Source organism: Hyaena hyaena, unplaced genomic scaffold, assembly GCF_003009895.1.
Source record: "Hyaena hyaena isolate Hyena2069 unplaced genomic scaffold, ASM300989v1 scaffold_7, whole genome shotgun sequence".
NCBI lineage: Eukaryota > Metazoa > Chordata > Mammalia > Carnivora > Hyaenidae > Hyaena > Hyaena hyaena.
Window position 1 is genome coordinate 7373521 of NW_024080639.1, and position 25786 is coordinate 7399306.

The 25786-nt window shown below is 34.5% G+C and overlaps 1 protein-coding gene across 3 annotated transcripts in view; it reads right to left on the bottom strand.

Moving 5' to 3' along the window:
• Positions 1–25786, bottom strand: part of PHKB (phosphorylase kinase regulatory subunit beta) — a 234772-nt gene that overhangs the window by 144181 nt on the left and 64805 nt on the right. The gene's annotated exons all lie outside the window — the stretch shown is intronic.

Genomic DNA, 25786 nt, shown 5'->3' on the forward strand with positions numbered 1-25786 from the left:
AGCCTGACAAAGGGCTTGAACTCAAGAACTGCGAGATCATGACCTGAGCCAAAGTTGGACACCCAACCGACTGAGCTGCCCAGGCGTCCCAATAAAGCCATTCATTTTAATAAAGACAATATCTTAATTGGACTACTGGTCCTAATTAACAAGGTTTTAAATTTAGTCATCGTTGGGGCGCCTGGGTGGCTTAGTCGGTTAAACGTCCGACTTTCGCTTAGGTCATGATCTCGCGGTTCGTGGGTTCGAGCCCCGCATCGGGCTCTGTGCTGACTGCCAGCTCAGAGCCTGCAGCCTTCCCTGTCTCTCTGACCCTCCCCTGCTCACGCTGTCTCTCTCTCTCTCCTAGAAATAAATAAAACATTTTAAAAAAATAAATAAAAAAAAATAAATTTAGTCACCGTGCACTAAATTTAGTGTACACTGAATATATGCACTTGCTTATCTAACCTTCATCTCAAAATCTCTTCTGAAGTGGCAATATGCATCTTCCACACCCACCCTATACACATAATTAATATAATGTATATGCTTTTAAAAATGACACGGTAAAAACGCTAAAAACCAAGGTAAGGTTTCCACCAGTAAACCAGAAACTTTAACAAATTACAGGAAGAAGAAAGCATTAGAAACGAATTGGTTGAGAAATCAGAGCAGAGGAAAACATATCCTCTTTAAATGAGTCTTCTTTGTTCTCTAGAATCTCTGTAAAAGTTTCTAAGCCTGGAGTTAACAAGCACTTTGCTCATGAGTTAATCAGAGAGCAGCCTACCAAGATTCTCTCACAAAAGATGAATGGCTGGGACACTTAAATCCCTGACCTTTCCACTTTGCATCCCAACAGATAATTGCCCTCAGGGCCAAAACCAGCTGACATATTTCAGTGAAGAAAAAAGCAATTAGGGTGTTGGGGCTTTAGAAATAGAACAGAGCATAAGATAATTCTAGATTTCCATAAAACACACACCTATCCCAAAACCCTACCAAAGAGTGAAGCATTACATACTTACAGTAAATTTATTTTATATTTACTTTGAATCTTAGTGAGGGTCTCCTCAGCTTTCCTAATTTCTTGCTCACTTGCCTATACACCCCAAGGAAAATCTGCCTGTATAAAAATCATGGCCATTTTCACAAACCTGTTATCTTCAGCTCTTCTATGGTGTTTAGAGCTATTTAGATTTTATAATACATACAGAAAATATACATAGTCAAGTCTTCGAGTTTGAAGATTTGAAAACATCTGGTTCCTTCTTCGAAATAACAAACTTTTCAAGTGTATAATCCATATTTCTGTTTCCTCCTCCTTGTAGGAAGATGTCAGGATAGGGCTTGGCCCAAGTAAGGCAGTCTGATTAGAATGCCTAAATGGTATAATAGCTGGCTGGAAAGGCATTTTTGGTTAATAAGCCCTGTGAGGAACACTAAAATACCATTTACATACCAGTTCCACAAATAAGGAGTTTGGAAATTGCCATTCTACTCCATCCTAATGAGTAAAAAGTTTGACAGACTGAAAAATTGACAACTCTTTTCAGATCCATAAAAGAGGGGAGGACACAAGGCATATTGTCCCAAGAATGGAGAGACCCACAGGTGAATATAGGTTTCCTGGAGTAGAGACTCATGAGCAAAAGTCACCTTGGAAATCAGTGCTGGGGTAGTAAAATCTGAACTGCAATGGAACTACTAGAGGCTTAGTTAAAAACTGAGAGTTGAAATTCTGACAGTAAATGTCTTCATGAGGATCTAGTCATATGGAGTGGCCCATAATATACTGAGATTTACCTCCAAGAACTCAATCAGGTTCCCATAGAAAATATCTTAGGAAAATCCCCTTTGGCTTCCAGCAGGGGGAGGGGAAAAGAAACTGTTTTGAAATGTAGGTATTTTTGCCTTCTAAAAGTTCATTTTATGTTAATTCACTTTTACAAAAGACCTACATTAGTATCTGTTTTTACTAAATGAAAGAAATCCAAAGGGGATTTTCACTTTTACCAAAAAAAAAAGAAAGAAAGAAAGAAAGAAAGAAAGGAAGAAAGGAAGGAAGGAAGGAAGGAAGGAAGGAAGGAAGGAAGGAAGGAAGGAAGGAAGGAAGGAAGNAGAAAGAAAGGAAGAAAGGAAGGAAGGAAGGAAGGAAGGAAGGAAGGAAGGAAGGAAGGAAGGAAGGAAGGAAGGAAGAAAGAAAGAAAGAAAGAAAGAAAGAAAGAAAGAAAGAAAGAAAGAAAGAAAAAGGAAAAAAAAGTCATTACTATACTAACGCAGGTCTTTTATAAAAGCAAAGGGTACAATGCAAACTTTTAGAAAGTGGGGTATAATCTTCACTTTACACCATTAAGGCTTACAAAAGCTTCCATAGGAAGACTCTACCTTCTACCTTTGGAGCATGAGGGAAATCTCTATGTTAAAACACTATGTTTTTCATAACAAGGTCTCACCTCAATGGAAAACAGTTATCCAGAACTTGACCTACTGGACTATTAGAGCCTAACTGACCTGGGGAAGGGAAATACCAAAATACTGAAGACTAGTTCTAGTCTTCCACATGAGGAAGAGAAATGCTCCAACTCCAGCTTACTATAGCTACTCTACTAAAGGAAGAGAAAAAAAAATGAGACACAATTGTGAACTTCATAGTCTAGAGGCACAGGCTAACTAGAAGACTAGACCTAATTATAGGATTACAGAATTCTTGGCTTCCTTTTGCCTCATTTCTCACCACCACATTACTAAAGTCCTATTTACAACAGTTCCTTTTACAGTACATCATGTCAGGCTATCAAGAAAAAAAATACAGTGCAAATCAAAAGAAAAAAAACCACACATTTTGAAGAGACAAAGTAAACATCAGAACTATACATGACAAAGATGTTGTAACTGTCAGATTAAATTTAAAACAACCATGATTATGGGATATGGAATCTGCTGAATGAAGTAGTAGTAAGCAAGAACACAGGGGCAATGTAATCAGAGAGATGGAAATCTTAAGAATGAACTCCTCAAAAGTGCTAGAGATAAAAAACATTGTAATAGAAATTAAAAATGCCTTTGATGGACATATTAGAGATTCAACTGAAGAAAGAATCTCTTATCTAGAGGCTATATAAACAGAATCCTTGAAAACTGAAAAGCAAAGAGAACAAAGACTGAAACACACAAACAGAAAATTGAAGGGCTGTGAGACAACTAAAAGAGGTGTAGTACCAGGAATACAGGCATAGCAGGGGTGCCTGGGTAGCTCAAGTTGGTTAAGTGTCTGACTCTTGACTGTGGGTCATGATCTCACCGTTTGCGCATCTGAGCCCCCACATTGGGCTCCACACTGACAGTGTGGAGTCTTTTTGGCATCCTCATTCTCTCCCTCTCTCTGTCCCTCTCCTGGTCATGTGCAAGCTCTATCTCAAAATAAATAAAACTTTAAAATTTTTGAGAAAAAAGGAGTATGAGAATGAGAAGGAACAGAAGAAATATCTGAAACAATAATAACTGAGAATTTCCCCAAATTAAATACCAGACACCAAACCGCAGATACAAGAAGCTCAGAGAAAACCCAGTAGGATAAAAGCCCCAAAAAACTACACCTCAACATATCATTTTCAAATAACAAAAGGAAAATCAAAGATAAAGAAAAAAATCTAGAAAAAAGTCAGAGGAAACAAACACCTTATCTACAGCAGAACAAAGATAAGAATTACATTTAGCTTCTCAGAACCATTCAAGAGAAGAATGAAACAGTGGAAGTGCTGGAAGGAAATACAAACTATTAACCTAGAATCCTGTACCCTGAGAAATTATCCTTCAAGAGTGAAGATGAAATAAAAACTTTTCCAGGGAAACAAAAATTGAAAATATACGTTGCTGGTAGGCCTGTCCTGCAAGAAATGTAGAAAGTTCTTTTTAGAGAAAGAAAGTAATATGAAAGAAACTTAGCTCTACATAAAAAAACCAAAAGCATCAAAGAAGGAGTAAGTGAATGTGAAACAAAAATTATTATTTTTATTTTTCTTAAGGGATCTAACAGATAATGGTTTGCTTATTTTAATAAATAGCAACAATATAATTATGTTTATATTGTATGTATGCATATATATATATATGGGGGCATACACACGCAGTATCACAAGATTTGCCCTGAGATCCCTTGAGGTTTGTAAAAATGGAAGCCAGGCTGTACTTAAAGGAGCAGGTGTGTTCCCAACAGTCCTGAATCTAAAAAAAGGGCTTCCAAGCCTCTTTTGCCTCCTGGAATGAGGCTCAGCTAGGTTAGTGCCAGGTGCCCATGATATGGTGCCCTAGATCTCAGGAGATTTACCGCAGGGTCACACCAGGTATGTCAAAAACAAAAAAAGGCGGCCGTTCCAAGGGAGCAGGTGTCCCAACCTTGCCAAAACCAGAAAATACCTTGAAAGCCTCCTTCACCTCTTGTAAGGAGGCGTAGGTAGGGAGTTGAGGCTTGGTTAGGGAGTTCTGGCTTTTGCCAGGTGCCCTGGTGCCTGTCATGTCATGAGATGTGTGTGTGTGTGTGTGTGTGTGTGTGTATGCTTATATATATAAGTAAATGACAGCAAAGATATAAGGGATAGGAGGAAGGAATTAGGATTATTTTGTTGTTATAAAACACCACACATGGAGTGGTATTGTTATTTCAAAGTGGACTTGGATTAGTGGTCAATGTATGTTACAAACTCCAGGGCAACAGGTTAACAAAAATGAAAAGAGGTATAATGGATATGCTAAGAAAGGAAAGAAAATAGAATCATATTTAAAAACTCAATTAAAACCTCAAAAGGAAAAAAAGGAATACAAAAATAGACAAACAACAGGGCAACAAATAGAAAACAGTAACAAATATGGTAGAGAGTAATCCACTATATCAATTTTGAGGGGCGCCTGGGTGGCTCAGTCAGTTAAGCATTTGACTTCGGCTCAGGTCATTATTTCACAGTTTGTGAGTTCGAGACCCGTGTCAGGCTCTGTGCTAACAGCTAGCTCAGAGCCTGGAGCCTGCTTCAGTTTCTGTATCTCCCTGTCTCTCTGACTCTCCCCTGCTCACACTGCCTCTCTCTCTCTCTCTCTCTCAGAGATAAATAAAACATTAAAACAATTCTTTAATTAAAAAAATCACTTTGAATGTCAATGGTCTTAATACACCAATTAAAAGACAGAGATTGTCAGAGTGTATTAAAAACCATGACTTAATGATATGTTAGCTATAAGAAAATAACTCTAAATATAAACACACAAATAAATTATAAGTGAATGAATGGAGGAAAATATACCATGTTAACACTAATCAAAAGAAATTGGAGCTGCTATATAATTTCAGATAGAGCATACTTCAAGTTAAGTAAATTTATCAAAAATAAAGAAGGGAATTAATTTTCCAAGAACACATAACAATCCTTAACAGGTATATAACACACAGAGCATCAAACTATGTGAAGCAAAATCTAACAGAATTGAAAAGAGAAATAGATGAATTCAATTACAGAGTTGGACACTTCAAGACCCTTCTATCAAAAGTAGGTAGTTCCAGCAGGCAGAATATCAGTAAGGACATAGTTGAATTCAGTAACACCATCAATAAACTGGATACAATTGACATCTATAAGCTAGCTCACCCAACAACATGAAAATACACATTCTTCTCAAATTTACATAGACTATTCACTAAGATAAGCCACATTCTGGGCCAAAAATACCCCTTAACAAATGTAAAAGAATATATATTATACAATGTTTTCTCTAAGACAATAGATTTAAACTAGAAATTAGTAACAAAAAGATAACTGGAAAATCCTCAGATATGTGGAGATTACACAACACACTTCTAAAAACATGAGTCAAAGAAAAAAATCTCAAATTTAAAAATATTGTGAGATAAATGAAAACACAACTTTTAAAAAATCTATAGAATGGATTGAAAGCAGTGTATACAGGGAAATTCACAGCACTGAATGCATACTTAAAAAAGAGAAATCTAAAATCAATAATCTAAGATACCACCATAGGAAATGAGGAAAAAAGAGCACATTAAGTCCAAAGTAGAAAAAATGGAATAATTAGAATCAGAGCAGATATCAGTGAAACTGAAAACAAGAAATCAATAAACAAAATCAATGAACTACAAGTTTTTTCTTTGAAAATATAGATAAAATTGATAAGCCTCTTGATGGGCTAAGAAAAAAGAGAGAGGACACAAATTAATAGTATCAAAATTAAAGAGGAGATATCACTACAGATCCCATGGAAATTAAGATAAATAAAGGAATACTATGAACAACTCTCTGCCCATGAATCTGATAACCTAGATGAAAGACACAATCAGACTAAAACCACACAAAAATAAATAGATGAACTGAACAAACCTATATTTATTAAAGAAATTGAATCGGGGCATCTGGGTTGCTCAGTTGGTTAACCTTCTGACTTCAGCTCAGACAATGATCTCATGGTTTGTGGGTTTTAGCCCTGCATTGGGCTTTTTGCTGACAGCATAGAACTCACTTCGGATCTTCAGTTTCCCTCTCTCTCTCTCTGTCCTTTCCCTAGTCACACTTTCTCTCTCCCTCTCTCAAAAATAAACATACAAAAATTTTTTTAAAAAGAAATTGAATCAATAATAAAAGAGTTTATAAGACAGAAAAGATCAGATCTTAACATTTTACTAGTGAAATCTACCAAACATTTAAAGAAGAAATTGTATCAATTCTCCACAATCTCCTTTAGAGGATACAGGAACAGAAGGAATACTTCCTATTTCATTATATGAGCAATAGCCTAATACCAAAAACGAGACAAACATGTTATAAGAAAACTAAAGACAAACTCTCTCTTATGAAGAGAGATGCAAAAATTCTCAACAAAATGTTAGCACAATGATTCCAAGAAAGTATAAAAAGAATTACACAACACAATCAAGTGAGATTTATCTTAGTCATGGAAGGCTGGTTCGCTATTAGAAAACCAATTAACATACACATTACATAAACATTCTAAAAATGAAAAATCATATGATCATCAGATGCAGAAAAGCATTTGAGAAAATCCAACACTATTCATCATAGAAACTCTCAATAAATTAACAATAGAGGAAAGCTTTCACAACTTGATAAAGACTATCTATGAAAAACCTAAAATCATACTTAATGGTGAAAAACAATCCTTCTCACTAAAATCAATACAAAGCACGTATGTCCCTTTTTACCACTCTTTTCAACATTGTACTGCAAGTCCTTGCTAATGCAGTAAGGCAAGAAAAGGAAATAAAAGGTACATGGGTTGGGAAGGAAGACATAGAACTGTTCTTCATCACAGGAGATATAATCATTTATTTAGAAAAACCAAAAAAAAAATCAACAAAGAAACTGGAACTCATAAGTGCATATAACAATTCTTAGGATATAAGTTTAATATATAAAAGTCAATTGCGTTCCTATATACCAACAACAAACAAGTAGAATTTGAAATTAAAAACAGCAGCCCCCAAAATGAAATACTTAGGTATATAGCTAACAAAATATATACCAATATTTATATGAAGAAAACTACAAACTGATTAATGAAATCAAAGATGACTAAATAAATAGAGATGTTTCATGTGGGGTCATGAAGACTCCATATTGTCAAGATGTCAATTCTTCCTAACTTGATCTATGGACTCCATAAATCCCAATCCAAATACCAGCAAGTTATTTTATGTATATCAACAAACATATTCTAAAGTCTTATAAAGAGGCAAAAGACCCAGATAGGCAACTCCATATTGAAGAACAACAACAAAGTTGGAGAACTCATGCTACCCAATTTTAAGAGCTATAGTAAAAAAGCTGTATAAAGCTGTGGTAATCAAGATTGTGTGGTATAGGCAAAAGAATAAACAAATAAATCAATGAAACAGAATAGATAGCCCCAAAACAGACCTCCATAAATAGTCAATTGATTTTTAAGAAAGGAACAAAGGCAACGTAATGAAATAAAAAAGGCTCTTCAAATAATGAGTAGACATCCACATACAAAAAAGTTAATCTAGGGCTAGATCTTACACCCTTTACAAAAATTAACTTAAAAGCAGGTCATAAATCTAAATATAAAAGCTAAACCATAACATTCCTAGAAAACAACATGGGAAAAAATCTAGATGACCCTGGGTATAGTGATGCCTTATTAGTTTTCATTTTTTTAGTGTTTATTTATTTTGAGAGAGAGAGAAAGAGAGTAAGTAGGGGAGGAACAGAAAGAGAGGGAGCCAGAGAATCCCAAGCAAGTTCCACACTGTTAGCACAGAGCTCAACTCAGGGCTCGAACTCATGAACAGTGAGATCATGACCTGAGTGGAAACCAAGATTCAGACGCTTAACTGACTGAGCCACCCAGGCACTCCATTGATGCCTTTTTAGATACAACACCAAAGAAATCACTCATGAAATAAATAATTGATAAGCTGGAGTTGAATAAAATTTACAATCTGTGCTCTGTTAAAGACACTACCAAAAGACTGAGGACACAAGCCACAGACTGGGAGAAAATATTTGCAAAAGGAACATCTGGTAGAACACTGATAATCCAAATTGTATAAAGAACTCTTAAAACTCAATAATCAGAAAACAACCAATCCAGAGGTGCCTGGGTGGCTCAGTCAGTTGAGCGGCCCACTCTTATTCAGCTCGGCTCAGGTCATGATCCCAGGGTCATGGGATTGAGCCCTGCATCGGGCTCTGCATGGAACGTAGGGCTTAAGATTCTCTTTCTCTCTCCCCCTCTACCACTGGTCATGCTCTCTCTCTCTCTAAAATAAAAAAATAATAATTAAAAAATAGGATTAAAAAAATAAGAACCTATCCAATTTTTTAAATGAGCCAAAACCTTAACAAACATTCTATGTTTACAATGCATGCTTGCAATTCTGTAATTTTTGGCATTCTAGCTCAGAATACTTACAACCCATACCTTTCTTTCAATACCCAAAATACAAATATTTCCATTTGGACTTCCCATTAAATACCATGTCGTACAGTTTGTAAGCACTTCTCAATTTTTTCTTCCTCTGACACCACTGAGTTTTAATACTCTTGGTCTAGAAACATATTTTTGCTACTGTGTCTTCTTGATCACCCATATCATTTGGACACCATGCCCTGGTATTTTTCACAACAGTTCTTTGGTCATAAAGATTTTGTGAATCTTGGCACAAATCATGTCTGACATTCAAATCTTCCATAATCTTCCCACCCTATCCTCATGTGCCTCTATATATACTCTACTGTCTGACAGGAACATTAGATTCCAGTTGAGCTTGGTTTTGCTCATTTCCAAGTGAAACAGTTTTCTGTGAACTTTCTTCAGTCCCAGGTCAAACATTTCCTCCCTGGTGAAGCCTTTGACTTCTTTCTCTTAAATTACACTTAAAGTCAAACTAGAGTTCTTAATATTTCTTTGTTTTAGGTGATCTTCACCCAACCTCTAATTACTATCCAGGTCTAACACCCTTTATCTGTAATACAAAAATCCCACAAACTCTGAATCCAGTTGTTTTGCTTAACTCATTTGTCAAAATTCAGAAATGACATAAGGTTACCTGCCTTATTCATCTCACTTTATGCGAATATGCATATGTCTTATGCAAAAATATTAATGTGCTGATGATGTGGTTTTGCCCTAAACTGTGCCAGGGCCATTACATAAGTAAGGTATCTTCTTTTAAAAAGTTTTTATTTAAATTCCAGTAAGTTGACATAAAATGTAATATTAGTTTCAGGTGTACAATACAGTGATTCAATACTTACATATAATAATCAGTGCTCATGACAACAACTGCCCTCCTTAATCTCCATCACCTATTTAATGCATCCCCCTATACACCTCCCCTCTGGTAACCATCAGTTTGTTCACTATAATTAAGAGTCAAAGAAAGACAAATGCGTATGATTTCACTCATATGTGGAATTTAAGAAACAAATGAGCAAAGGGAAAAAGGCACAGAGGCAAACAAAGATTAAGGTACCTATTTAAACAGTGTTTCTTTTTTAAAACCCAAATAATTCTGATATCTAAAAACATCTGGTCCCAAATGTTTCTTCAGATAAGGAATTATGGGCCTGTATAACTTCACTGAACTCAGAAACATACATCTGCTGTTTTTCACACAAAATGCTATGCTTTCGTTAAGAAGGACTGGGCATTTAGGGGGATTGCTAGGATATGAAAATCAAGATCATAACCATTTATAGGGTCAGGGTATTTTGTATACAAACTTCAATTCTAAATCCAGTTTGTACCCAATGTTGTTAGCCTTTTGCTTCATCTTCATACCAATTTCTAGTTTGTGTTACCTTACTTGAAGATGTATCTTTGAAAGCCACTTTTGGAAAAAAAGACTATAGAGAAAGATTTCTAATCTGAAAGAGCTAAAATAGTCATAGTCAAATATATCCAGTAGCATTTTCTGGATATGTTTAGCTTATCTATAAATAACTCATATCAGAAATCATTTCAAAACAGTTAAATGTCAATGAAATAATCACATTTTGGGAGATGGTGATTTGGTATAATATTGTGCTTAAAAACAAAATCTTAATGGACTTAATAAAATTAAGGTATGTGTAATAAAAAAATGACAATTAGAGATTAAGAAGGCCTCACATTTAATAAGCAAATGCAATTTTAATTAGTTTACCAAAGGCAAAGAACAATTTAACTCTCTATGTCTATATATGTATTATAAAACATAATATATATGTGTGTACATATATATATATACATATATATACACATTTACAAAAGGATAATTTGTGAATAAAAAAGTTATAACATTATGGAGAAATCAAGTAAGGAGGACTAATATTACAAATGACCTAATTAAAAATCCTTAAAAATGTGGCTTTTGATAAATATTCACTAAAATAAAACAATTCAGATCATGTGTGAAATGCTAAGTTTAAATGAAATTTCTATTATACATGCTTCTCCTCGGCAATTGGTGTGTGAAAGTGAGTTCTACCTTGTTCTCTTTTCCTCCTGCTGTATTTTCAAAGCAAAAGCTCCATTCTTGCTTTCCCCTTTTTTCTCTTACAATTTTTTCTGATCCTTAATTCTTTCTTTTGTTAAGTATCCCCAACAGAAATGATTCACAGTTCATGTAAATAGAACCCGATATTCTCACAGCAGGGGGAAAAATGGTTTTGAGACTAAATTCAAGTGTATTAAAATTTCCCATTAGAGTAACTTTCTAATAGGTAGGAAAATCTTGAGAATGCAAGTCAATTTTCTTTTTTCAAGAGACTCCTAAATATCCTAATATACAAATAACACTTTTTCTTTAATTAGCCTAGGTCCTACCTACTGTGTACAAACTTAACCAAAAAGTTAAGGTTCAGAAAATGAAAATATTTTACTTTACTTTAAGGCATAGATTTTTCTATTCAAATTCTCATTTCTCCAAATGTTCACTTTTTAAACTACTGCATAGGGATAATTTACCTATCGGAAATGTCTTGATCCCCCAAAGAACTCAGTTAAAGGATTATATATTTTAAGTTATACATACATTACACACATGCATAAAAAGCACGAAAAATATATAACAGACACCCATGGAATCATCAACTAAGTTTAACAAATGTTAACATGTTGCCATCTCCGCTTTAGATCTGACATTTAAGGACATGAAACAGAAACAGTTGAAGCACTTATTAAATAGCCAAATCCCTCCCACTTCCCCCAGATGTAATTTGTAAACTGAAATTGGTGTAAATAATTCTCCATCATGTTTTCAACCTTTTATCACATACATATGAATAACAGTTGTTTTTACATCTTCAAATTTTACATAAATGGCATCATGCTATATGTATCTTTTTGCAGCTTGATTTTTTAAACATTAATTTTTGAACACATCCATGTTGATATATGTGAATCTAATAAGTTTTAACACCCATATAATATTCCAATCATTTGATAATGCCTCACTCATTTGCCTAAATATGGATATTTAGGTTAATTTTTTTTAAATTTTGGACTAATTTTAGACTTCAACAGAAGTTACAAAAAGAGTTCAGTTTCCATATATTCCTCATCTAGATTTCTCTAATATTAACATCTTATTACCTGTGGTTAAGTGATCAGAATCAAGAAATTAACATTAGTACAATATAATTAACTAAAGACTGTATTAGAATTTCATTTGTTTTTTATTAACGTCATTTTTCTGTTCCAGGATGCTAACCAGCATACCTCATTGTATTTAGTTTGTAATTAGGGGAGCCTTAGTTTATGTCACCCTCACTCTTGTTTTTGTTCTTTTTTTCTGTCCTTGACAATTTTAAAGACTATTAATTAGTTATTTGATCACAATTTCAGTTTACCTAATGTTTTCTTAAAACTGGACTGAGGTTATGTACTTTTGGCAACAGGTTATGCATTTCGGGCAAGAATGTGATAGAAATAATGTTGTGATTTTTTTAGTGCATCATGGCAGGGGGATGGTGACAATTTCTTCTTACAGGATGTGATAACACTGGTCAATTAGTTACAGTGGTTTCACTGGGGTTCTTCTCTGTAATATTACAATCTTTCCCTTTATAGTTAATAAATATATTAAGGAAAATGCTTTAAGACTACATAGATTGATTCTCTTCATGTTTTTACCCAGTAACTTTAGCATTTATTAGTAACTCTTCCACATAATAATTATTACTGTAGCTCTTGCCTAAAGGTTATTTTCTATATCCCTATTTACTTTACTATTTAGAATTCTACTGTAACAAATGTTTTACGTGACACTATTGCAATGAACATCTTAGTATGCTTCTAGGAAAGAGATTCCCAGCCATTCTGACAACATAGAAATAATATTTGTACAACACACTGAAGTAACTGGACAAGACTCTTGGCAACCAGAAGTTACTGTCCTGGGAGGTGACACAAACAGTTTTAGGATGAAGGACGTAGTTCTTCGGCCTATCTTAACCTGTCTGTAGTATCCTAGTAGGAAAGTTCTGACCTAAGGTATATATATGAAAGTTGAAGTGCTAAGTGCACTTTCAACTTCACTAGATGTTGCCAAAATGCCCTCCATAGTTTAAAAAACCTTGTGCCCAGGCTCCAGGGTGGCTTATTGGTTAAGCATCTGGCTCTTGGATCTGGCTCAGTTCACGATCTCACAGTTCCTGGGTTCAATCCCAACACTGGGGTCTCCACTGGAAGTACAGGGCCTGCTTGGGATTCTCTCTGCCCCTCTCCCACTCAATGCTCTGTCTCCCTCTCTCAAAATAGACAAATAAACTTAAATAAATACATAGATTATACTCCTTAAAAAAAGGGTGGGGTGCCTGGGTGGCTCAGTTGGTTAAGTATCCAACTTCAGCTCAGGTCATGATCTCATGGCTTGTGGATTTGAGCCCCATATTGGGCTCTTTATTGACGGCTCAGAGCCCAGAGCCTGCTTTGGATTGTGTCTCCCTCTCTCTCTGCCGGTTTCCCACTTGCTGTCTCTTTCTCTCTCTGTCTGTCTCTCAAAAAAAAGGTTAAAAAATTTTAAGAACAAAACAAACAAACAAACAAACAAACAAACAAACAAACTTGTGACCAAGTTCTGGCCAATAATATTAAGCTAAAGTCACTGGGTCAGGCTTCTAGAAACTTTTTTTTAAAGCTCCTTCTTCTTTCCCAATTCTTATTTACTAGTGTATACATGATACCTGGAAGAACAGCACCTTTATTACAATTATTTGAATAAATGTCTGAATGCTAAAGATGGCAGAATATTGTATCCTTTAATCATTAAGTAATGTTAATCTTTATACCTTTATCTTAGATACACAGGGCAAAAACCAGACTGCTGTAAAAAGAAAACCCCAAAATACAATGACATTTTAAGATATAATTGATTTATTGTATAGTATTGTTTGTCCATATGTGATATATTTTTGTTTACTTCTTTGTTTTAATGCTGTCTTATTTCAATTTTGAGGCAATGGTTGGAGACTGGTCACTTCCACTTCCTGTATAAAATAGAGGATTAAGTACCGATTAAGTTCATATCCTAACCACTTCTCGTATTGGGTTCTCACACTTTGTACATTATACACCCACCCTAATTTTAATGTCAGGACTAGACACCATAAAAATAGAGACAGACCCTACAGGCCCAGAAGTATTCGAATTAGCCAGTACACAGGGAGACTACAAAGCCTAGTTAATTCCACCAAGCTTGCTATACATAAGGTGTCCCCTATAGCTGCAGCTTGTTACCCTGTCCTCAGCTATAACTCCCAGTAGGACACTACACAGGGGCTTTCTCTCATTTAGAGCTGTAAATAAAAGTTGCACATTTCACGAGTGTTACTATGTTGTTTCAAGCCATCAAAAAAAATTTTTCCCATCAAAAAAACCTTTAAATTTTATAAAACACAGATTAATGGGGCAGCTTACTTCCACAATGTCAACTAGAGACCCAGATTTCCTCTATCACTTGTTTTATAATTCCTCAGGAGTTTTCTGGGTAGGGTAAGGGGGCGGCAGAAGGGAGAAGTTATTTTTATCTACTCTGTGTAAGACTCATGTTTTTCTTAATTCACATTATCAATCGCCACTTCTTCAAATACTGCCTTTCCCCAATTCTCTCTATTCTTTATTCTGATGAAGCATATTTTGGACATTCTCATTTGATCCACAATGACTCTTACACATTCTTTCATATTTTCTATCTTTTTTACTTCTCTGTTCTCCCAGCACTTATCAACTTGTTCATAAATTCTATCTTTAGCAATGTCCAAACTATTCTTTAACATGTCCACTAACCTTTTAGTTATTCATAATCTTTATTTCTAATAATCACTTTTGGATCTTTTTAATATATTCTTTTATATTATTTTGTCTCTATAATATTAAAAAAATTAAACATTTTTATTTTAGAGTCTCAAATATTTCTATTATCTAAAATTCAGAGTGCAAGCTTTCCTATTTGCTATACCTGATTGTTCTCAATAATTTCCTCATGTAATTTATAATCATTTGTAATTATTATTTGTATTATTTAAGGCATTTCAGTAAAGGTTTTCATTTGTGGATATGTACCTAAAAAGCAATTTTATCTTTGTTTCAGACCCCATAGCAGCACACAGCATAATCTATGATCTTAGACAACAGTAGCTTCCTATTCTCTGGGCCAGTGAGCAGAGGTTTTTTATTCTCCTTCCAGAGAAGATAGTTCTTTGTAAGTTTATGCATAGACTTCATATGTAACATCTCATCTTGAATTTACCCAAGCTAGCATCTCTTGTTACAGTGTGACCTTTTAAGAAATCAAACCCTGGGCCCATAAGATCTATGATACAGTGGGGAGCCCATGTGGCTCAGTCGGTTAAGGGTCCAGCTCTTGATTTCAGCTCAGGTCATGATCTCATGATATGTGAGCTGCAGCCCCATATTGGACTCTGCAATGACAGCGTGGAGACTGCTTGGGATTTCTCTCTCCCTCTCTCTCTGTCCCTTCCTTGCTTGTGCCCACTTTCTTTCTCTCTCTCAAAATAAACAAACATTAAAAAAAAAAAAAAGATCTATGTATGGTACAGTGATCACAAAAATGGACTCAATCTTCCACCTTTCTCCTTATCTATGCCCTTTAAAATATGATCTTATAGTTCCTTACAAGAAGAGGTTAGACACATGATTTACTTTGGCCACCAGAATGTGGTAGAAGTAAGGGTGTACCAATTCTGAGCCTAGGTCTCAAGAAGCCTAACATGTATCTACTCTCTTAGATCTTTTACTTTGCCTTGAGATTAATCCTAGCTCCTTTCTGGGGGATCAAAGACTATGTGGAGCACAGATGGCTTATATCAGTCATCGGCTGTCAACCTGTCAACAAGCTACAACCTAAATGACTGAGCTCAGCCAAGACCAGCTGAGCCTGGTCATAACCAGCAGAATTGGCCAGCCAGTTGTGGGCAAAAGTTGTAATAAGGCACTAAATTTGGGAGTACTTTGTTAAGAAATTATAATAGCTTAGTGACATAATATATCTGAATCTATTAAGTTTCTGAGCTTACCCCATCATCAACTCAAATGCAAATCTACTAATTTTATTTTCATTTCTGGAATCTAGGGATTTCTTTATTTTATTTGTGCTTGGTTACTTAGTTGTTTTTAAAATAAATTTTGTTATAGTTTATTTAATATATATTTTTGGAGCGAGAGAGGCTAAACAACCAGCTTAGTCAGTTGTATGGTCACATTTACAGAAACATGACCAAATATCTCTTGTGACAGCCACCCTACAATGCTACCTCTCTGGTTGCCCCCAAAAACTTACAAGTGAAACTTCTTCTAGTTCCTAGAATAATCTATGTTCTTTCCCAAGTTTGATGATTTCTACATATTACTGTCTCCTCCTACTATATTCTTATTCTACTTCAACCACCTATAATTCCTACACAGCCTTCAGACATCAACCTGGATGAAAAAATTTCCTAGAAGAGAAAAACCTTCCTGATTTCTCAAGTTGGATGAGTTATCTTAGCCACCATTTTATCCCATTACCTATCCTAGTTTATTATACATGAAAGGACCACAAGAAATATTTCAAAGGACCACAAGAAATATTTGTTGAAAAAAATGGACATATATTTAAGATATCTATAAACACCAACAGAAAAGCCAATTACCCTTTCAATGCTTTGGCATTATTGAAGAAAAAGCCCTCCTTACCTTAAAACAGTGATCATTTATGTGCATAAATCCCAGGAATATTAAAATTAAAAAATTAATCTTTTTCAACTGAATTATATCCTGCTTTCTTCTGAAAATATTAAAATAGTTTGTCTTTGATGAGGACTTACTCTTCTGTTATGCTGTTATAGGTGACAAGTGCAGGTGTATTCAATTCTACAGAACTTTCATCCAGGCATTTCAGAAAACAAAATTTTTGTCATCCAAACAAAAATTCTACTGAAAAGAAACCAGAACCCTTTGCCAGATTCAGTATACTGTAACCAAATAATATACCACTGAATACCAAGTAATATGACTTGATCTAAAATTCTGATAAAAGGCCTTTACAAATTTTTAAGTAAGCCAAGTAGAGTTTTGAAATAGTAAAAAGAAAAATACTAAAGTCTCAAGACATCCTAGTAAGACATCTCAGGACATTAAATAACAATAAAGGAATTTCAGAACTTTGGGGAATAAGCTTAGGGATTCCCTGGGCTTACACCAATGGGTTAACAAGGCATAAAGAAGTACAAAGCAATAGGATGCTCACACCTGAGTCTGGGTAAACAAGATAAGGCAACCAAGAATAGGGAGGTGCTAAAGCACCCCAGAATAGAAAGGGGGTGCAGAGCCCCCAGAATAGAGAGGGAGGGGCAAAACGCCCTAGTACTAAGTAGGGGGGAGCAGAGGCCCCCAATACATAGATATATGAAATAAATAAGATTAGGCATCAGGGCAAAGTGCCCAATTTAATAATATAACAGAAAGATTTTTTCACAGGAAGGTAGGACCAAGTTAGGTAAATAGGTAAATTGGGCTATAGACCCCTGTGCTGCAGGTGAAGTAGCCCAGAGCAGAGATAATTAACAAAATAAAAGGTGCCTTGTTAACTCTGAGGTCATATGTCCTACCTGTCTCCTCCCCTAGACAGAGGTGGTGCCTCATGTCCCCTGTAAACAACCTTCCCGAGACTACCTAGTGCCAGGATTTTGTTTTGTATAGACCCCAACTCCTAACCCCAAGTATCTTCAAGACCTCCTTTCCCTCACGTCCACAAGTTAATGTTCACAGATTCATTGTCTCTTTGTGCACATCCACCGTCATGTTTGTAGGCCTTCTGATCCTAATAAAAATGGGAAAAGGACCCCTATTAGGGCTTTTGTCTTTTCCTGGACATTAGCCATCTCTCTCTCCTATTTTAATCCTGTGTCTGCCCTGTCACTGGCCGAGAGAGAACTTTAGACTTAGAGTCTGTGACACAAAACTGAAAAACAATACCCTCAAAGAGTGTAATTCACATATCAAATATTTACATCCTAACTTTAGCACCTCATCTTATCATCAGTGACTTCATTACCATAGCAGTTGAGAACCTGCAACTAATAGTAACAAAATCAAAATGCACAGAAATGACTAAGAAACAATTAAAAAGAGGTAAGTCATTGAAAAGGTTTTTCTGTCATGCTATAGGACACTAATGACTCTTTTCTTTTAATTCTTAATAAAAAAATATAGGAAGAATATATATTCTAAACGCTGCTTAATTACATGGAAAGAGAATTGTTCAAAATTTCAATAACTTGCCTTCCTCTTACAGTAATTTGGAATAATTCTGAGAGTTCAATTTTATGCTATAATTCAAGAATGATTATTCAAAATTGCTTTGTAGCTAAACATGATATATTTTAGTTTGACCAATAAAAGTGAATTCTAGTTCCCAAAATGTCATTTTACTGTCCAAATAGAAATATTTGTCACAAATGATATTTTCCCAGGAACAAGAAATTCCTTATATATGATTCTAAAGTAACCATCATACCACATAACAGATTAAAAACTTTTAGACAAGTAATTCAGCCATTCACAAAACTAAAATATTAGCATTTCCTGATGAAACAGAAGAGACTCTTATGACTATATGTATATTTAACTTCTCTATAACAGTAAAGGTTACAACTGTTTGATTATTAAATGTAAACATATTTGAAAAAAATGATTATGATCAATTACTAATATATATTTTTCCTATAATATGTCATATATGAAGTAAATCCATATTAACCAATGACCATTTATATGGTTGAGATAATCTGTTTTTATTTCTGCAATGAGAGAAGTATCTACTTCAGGTTTACAATGTCGAATTAAGAAATCTATACCAACATACTGTAGGCTTAATTTTTTTTTAATTCCCCAAATTATAACATTATCCTGAAATGAAGAGGCTATTGTAATAACAATTAAAAATCCATTTTATCCTATTGAACATTGTTGAAATTTCCCCATCTCTCTTATCTCCTACCAACACTACACAACACTGAAACAAAATTCAATTTCTAAATTTCAAAGCATGTATAGGAAACTAGGAACAAATTTTTATGTTTGGGAAATATTTTTATTTGGCTAACAAAAATAGTTTTTAAAATTAAAAATAATTGTTATTTTTTCACGATATTAGAGACTGTGTCTGTCCTGTTAATAAATTGTTTCTAGTTTCTAGCATAATGTTTGGCATATTTGTTGAGAACATAAAATGTTTACTGGCCAGGTGGTCTCTTGCAGTTTTGGTATCTATACTTTAAAATGAGGAACTGAAGGGGCGCCTGGGTGGCTCAGTCGGTTAAGCGCCCAACCTCGGCTCAGGTCACGATCTCACGGTTCGTGGGTTCGAGATGCAAGCCTGGCTTTGTACTGACAGTTAGCTCAGAGCGTGGAGCCTCTTTCAGATTCTATATCTCCCTCTCTCCGACCCTCCCCTGCTCACGGGCTCGCTCTCTCTCTCAGAAATAAATAAAACATTAAAAATAAATAAATAAAATAAAATGAAGAACTGAAGACAGAAAAAAAAATTGTTATTTTTAAATATTTGGAGCCTGGATTGGGAAAGAGCTCAAGAGATAATCTATATCAACCATATCTTTTTAGGTATGTCCACTTCTAGCATCTATTCTATGTTATTTAAAATGATGTAAGCACTACAAGGTGCTATTTTTCTAACAGTAACAAATCTGAATCCTCTCCAATGTCTGATTATAGCACTTCGATTATAGCACCCAAACCTAGAAGCAATATTGTAAAAAAGATCTGTACTATGGATGATGGCAATCTGTGTTTAGTTCTTTCTATAATACATCATAACCAAAATACCTCTTAAATAACACTATAATACAGTCTGAATTATGTCTGTAAGTATCATCACAAAAGAAAGACAAATTTCCACTTGAGGTATGAGGAAGGTTTCAGAAATGTGAACATTTCAAGAGATAGAGCACGAGACAGGAAGGCCATGGGGACATGGAATGATAACAAGCAATGGTTGGACAATGAATCTGATGACTAGACTGGTGCTCTAAAGAACAAAGTTTTTGCAACAAGTTAACATTTTATCTATTAAAAAATAGGTTAAGATATATCCATATATAATAGCATGTACACGGCTTATAAGACACTAAATTTCTCATGAGACACTACCAGAACATAAGAAAAATGAGGTAGAATAACCTTTCTTTCATCAAGAAAAGCTAGGTTTTGTAGTAGAGGACAGGAGATGGGTAAATATCTCAAGGAAGATAATTTCCTGATTCTTGTATAAAATCATTTCATTACATTATAAAACTTCAACATACTGTAAATAACAAACAAAGATGAGAAACAACCATGTGCAGTTACTAAGGTAGCCGTTAAGGCTATGTGTCTACTGAGTGCTTGCCATGCAGTTGGTCCAAATTAAAATGGACTTTCAAAAAAAAAATAAAATAAAATAAAATGGACTTTCAGTGTAAAATATGTACCAATTTTGGAGACTAAAAAAATTAAAAAATAGCTCCTTAATAATTGTTTATATTTATTACATGTTAAAATAAAGATATTTAAGAATACTGCATTAAGTAAAATACATTATAAAAATTAATTTCATCTGCTGTTTTTAATGTAGTTACTGGAAATTTTAAATCACACAAGTGGTTGGCATTTATTTCTATTGAACAGACCAACTATACATGATGGAAACAAAACAAAACCAAAAGAAACCATGATTTCTTAGCTTGCCTCCGTAGTTAGAAGTGGCTTTATATAAGGCATAAGCAGGAGTCTGCTGAGGACTTTGGGAAAGCTTTTGAGGTTTCTGATAAAAAAGGCTATTTCGGATGAAAAGTACCTAACATACCACTTTTATCAACCTTCTCCCTTCTTTTTGTCATGATGCCAGTAGTTACAGCAGCTATTCTGAGATAATAAAGAGAAACTGACAGATCAAGCAGCTAGTTATCTCCAGGCATCATATTATATGAGAAAAACCAAACACCTTTTTATTTAAGCCACTGTAGTAAATTCCCAACAGATACAGGATGAATTAGTCTAACATTTCATGTTGAGCTATAATTTCAGAAAGGCCAAAATGAAAGATAAATTTCAATTATTCATAAGACAAACTTTATTAAACTATGACAACCCTAAATGTATCCAATAACAGCCATACACCCAGCAAAAATTACAAAAGAGTTTCTACATAATTACTTGAGAGTTCCATTTCAGTTTTTTAAAAATTCAAAGATACTAGTTTGGGCAGAAGTAAATATTGACTGCTTAATAATAAAATCAGTGAAGTGACAAAAATTATCTCAAGGTAATAGTTAAGTTTTAACAACTCCTCAAATATACTGGACCAAATAGGTACATATATTCAACAAAAAAATCATTTATAACAGTATTACTGTTATAAAAGAAACAATGTCCAGCAAACAATAGGCGACACTACCACTGTCAAAACACACAACAGGTGTTCACTATACATTTGAGAATGAATGGAGAGTAGGCACTTTTAGCTGCATATTTCTGACAGAAGGTATAGAATCTCAGACAGCTATTAAATGTGTTGTTATACAAGATGTTTAAATGAGACAAAATGGTTGCATATTATTAAAGTTTCTTTCCTTAAATACAGTTAATAATACATTAGGACTCCTGGGTTAATTGATTTAATGGAATGGCTAAACTGCAGGATAAAAAGCTGTTGGAAAAAAATGTATAAACAGAAAGTTACATTAAAAATAATTACAATGGGAATTCAACTCACAGAACAGCACGGTAAAGAACTCAGAAAATCTAGTCATCCAAAAAGCAGTAAGAATACTGACAAAAATCATCATGAAAATCAACTTTTTCAGAACTCTAGAAATTAAACAAGAGCTTGTAACAATGTAAAGAACATTTAATCAAGAAAAATGACTGAAATCTCACTTGAGTGAGCTTTGGAATGTATTAAATTGTCCTATTCCTACTACCTCTCCCCAGCTCTGTTGTAGCCTAGGCCATACAATCATAGTAGTCATGAAAATCAGCAAACTAACAGCCACCAGAAAGGACAAAACAAGTTTGGAACTCCCCCATTTCACCATCCCAGTGAACTGTCATTACTGAATTGTTTGGCAGCTTCTTAAAAACGGGCATCACTTTAAATGACCTGACTCAGAGATTGCACAATGTGCACAGCTTTTGCCCTAGGCATATAACAAAAACAATCAGAGGCAATGACTGAGCACTGCAGTTGCCTGAAACAAACAAAAAAAAATTTTTTAAGATGGAAAATGAGATGTATATAGAGGTTTTGAAAATCTCGAACATATTCCTGGAAAGCCAGGAGGCAATGTACATTTTTAGGGTTATGCCTATAACCAGAAAAGGCCTGAGACATAATTAAAATCCTCACTCTGGCTGAACTTAAGACTCTGCAAAAGGATAAAATGAAGGCCAAAGGAGATATACTCTCTGTGAAAGTTTCCATGCTGTGCCCCAAACACACACAGAAGACCTTGGGAAAGGCTAGGAGACTTACTTGGTTAAAGCTTTTAAGGAAATTCTTGTCTAATCATCAACTGAACCCTTAGCTAACTGAGCAAAACATCAATGTCCACATATGACAAAGAATACAAAGTTCACAGAAATTTTTTGGGAAGGACACTTGGGGCGCCTGGGTGGCTCAGTCAGTTAAGCATCCGACTTTGGCTCAGGTCATAATCTTGCAGAGTCCCGGATCGGGCTCTGTGCTGACAGCTCAGAGTCTGGAGCTTGCTTCTGATTCTGTGTCTCCCTCTCTCTGCCCCTGCTCATGCTGTCATTCTCTCTCTCTCTCTCTCTCTCTCTCTCTCACTCTCTCTCTCTCTCTCAAATATAAAGAAACATTAAAAAAATTTTTTTAAAGAGACACTAAACAATCAAATAACACAAACAACATCAACACCACCCCACCTTAGAGGAGGAAGATCAGATTACCAGAGTTGATACATTGTATGATTTCAAATATCCAGTTTTAACAACAAAAAATATATGAGTCATATGAAGAAACAAAATATTATGGCCCATATACCTGAATAAGAAAAACTTATACAAAAGCGTCTCTGATAGATGTGCCTGGATGGCTCAGTCACTTAAGTGTCTAACTGATGATTTCAGCTCACGTCATGATCTCACAGTTGTGAGATCGAGACCCATGTCCGGCTCCATGCTGGGCATATAGCATGTATTCTGTTTAGGATTCTCTTTTTCTTTCTCCCTTCCTCAACCTCTCTCCTACTCATGTGCTCTCTCTCTCTCTCTCTCAAAAAAAAAAAAAAAAAAATTAAATTAGAAACAAAGTATCCCTGATAAAACCCAGACATTGGACTTACTATACAAAGACTTTAAATCAATTATTTTACATATGCTCAAAGGGCTGAAAGAAAGCATGTACAAAGAACTAAAGATAATTTGGTAAGAATAGTGTATCACAAATAAGAGTCAATAAAGAGACAGAGACTATTAACAGGAACCAAAATTAAAATTTGATTTGAAAAGGAAAAATGGAAAAAAGTACAAATACTGCAATCACTCCAAGTACTTCTACAGCACCATAGAAGGAAATTATAAATCAGTAACAGAGAAAATTGGTACATTCACAAATATGTGAAAATGAAACAATATACTACTAAATAACCAATGAATCAAAGAAGAAATCACAAGGGAAATTATAAGTAACACTGAGACGAATGAATACAAAACAATAACATATCAAAAATAATGACATGCAGCAAATTAGGCTATAGAAGGAAATTTATAATTAAAAATGTCTATATTTGAAAAGCAGAACAAATATCAAATCAGTAATCTAATTTTCTATCTTAAAAAACTAGAATAAGAGTAAATAAGTCCATACAAAGCAAATGGAAGTGAATAATCACAACTATAGGAGAAACAAATAAAATAGAGAATAGAAAAATAGAGAAAAATCAATGAAACCAAAAATGATTCTTTGAAAATATCAATAAAATTGATAAAGCTTTAGCTAGACTGATGAAGAAAAGGAGGAAATATGATAAACAATACTATAAAGAATGAAAGAGATATACCAAAACCAACTCAAGAAGAAACAGAAAATCTGAACAGACGTATAATAAGTAGAGTGACTAAAATCACAATAAAAAATCTTCCCATAAAGAATAGCCCAGCCCCATCTAGCTTCACTGGTGAATTCTCCCAAATGTTTAAAGAATTAAAACTAACCCATCATAAACTCTTCAAGAGAAACACTTCCTAACCCGTTCTGTGAGGGCATTATTACACTAACATCAAATCCAGACAGAGATGTCACAATAAAAATAGCAAATACAAAAAAAAAAAAAACCCAACAATAAAGTACACACCAATATTCATTAAGAGTATCGATGTATTGGGGTGCCTGGGTGGCTCAGGTGGTTAAGCGTCCAACTTTGGCTCAGGTCATGATCTCATAGTCTGTGAGTTTGAGTCTCGCATCAGGCTCTGTGCTGACAGCGTGGAGCCTGCTTTGGATTCTGTGTCTCCCTCTTTCTCTCTGTCCCTCCCACATTCACACTCTGTCATTCTCTCTCTCTCTCTCAAAAATAAATAAACATTAAAGAAAATTTTTTAAAAAGAGTATCAATGTAGAAAATACACAAACAATACTAGGAAATGGAATACAACAATAAATAAAAAGGATTATATACCATGACTGATTAGTTTTTATCCCAATTTTAGTTTGGTTTGAAATAAAAGAATCAATTGCTGAAATACACTACATTAATAAAATAAAATACAAACAGATGCACAAACATCTGAAACATATGAAAAATGAACATTTTTTTTTATGACAGAAGCACCAAAAAAAAATTAGGAAGAAAATTTCCTCAGCCTAATAAAGGGTATCTACAAAAAAGTACACAAGTAACAGCATATGTCCCCCTAAAATCAGATATAAAACAAGGATGTACACTCTTGTCACTTACATTCAACATTGTATTTGAGGATCTAGCCAGAGAAATTACGTAAGTTAAAGACTGAAAGGCATTTGTATTGGAAACTAAGAAGTAAACACTCACTATTTGCCAATGACATGGTATCCTATACAAAAAATCCTGAGGAATCAATATACATTCCTTTCAGGTGCACATGGAATATTCTTCAGAATAGGTCACATATTAGGGGACAAAACAGACCTCAAAAAGACAAAAAAATTGAAATTATACCATCCACCTTTTCTCACCACAATACTATGAAACTAGAAATCAACCACAAGAAAAAAATCCAGAAAGACCACAAATATATGGAAGTTAAGCAACACGCTACTAAACAACAAATGGATCAACCAGGATATCAAAGAAGTTTAAAAAATACATAGGAAAAATGAAAATGAATATGCAATGGTCCAAAAATCTTTGGGATGCAGCAGAAACAATCCTGGGTGAGTAGATAGCAATACAGGTCTACCTCAAAAAGCAAGAAAAATCTCAAATAAACAATCTAACCTTATATCTAAAGGAGATAGAAAAAGAACAAATGAAGCCTAAGGCCAGCAGGAGGAAGGAAATAATAAAGATTAGAGTAGCAATAAATGATCTAGAAACTAAAGGAATCGATCAATGAAACAAGGAACTAGTTCTTTAAAAAAAAATAATACAACTGATAAACCTCTAGCCAGACTTATTATAAAGACTATTAAAATGAACACAACTTCAACAAGGTTGTAGGATACAAAAACAATAAAATAAAATCAACTGCATTTCTGTATACTTGGAATAAACAG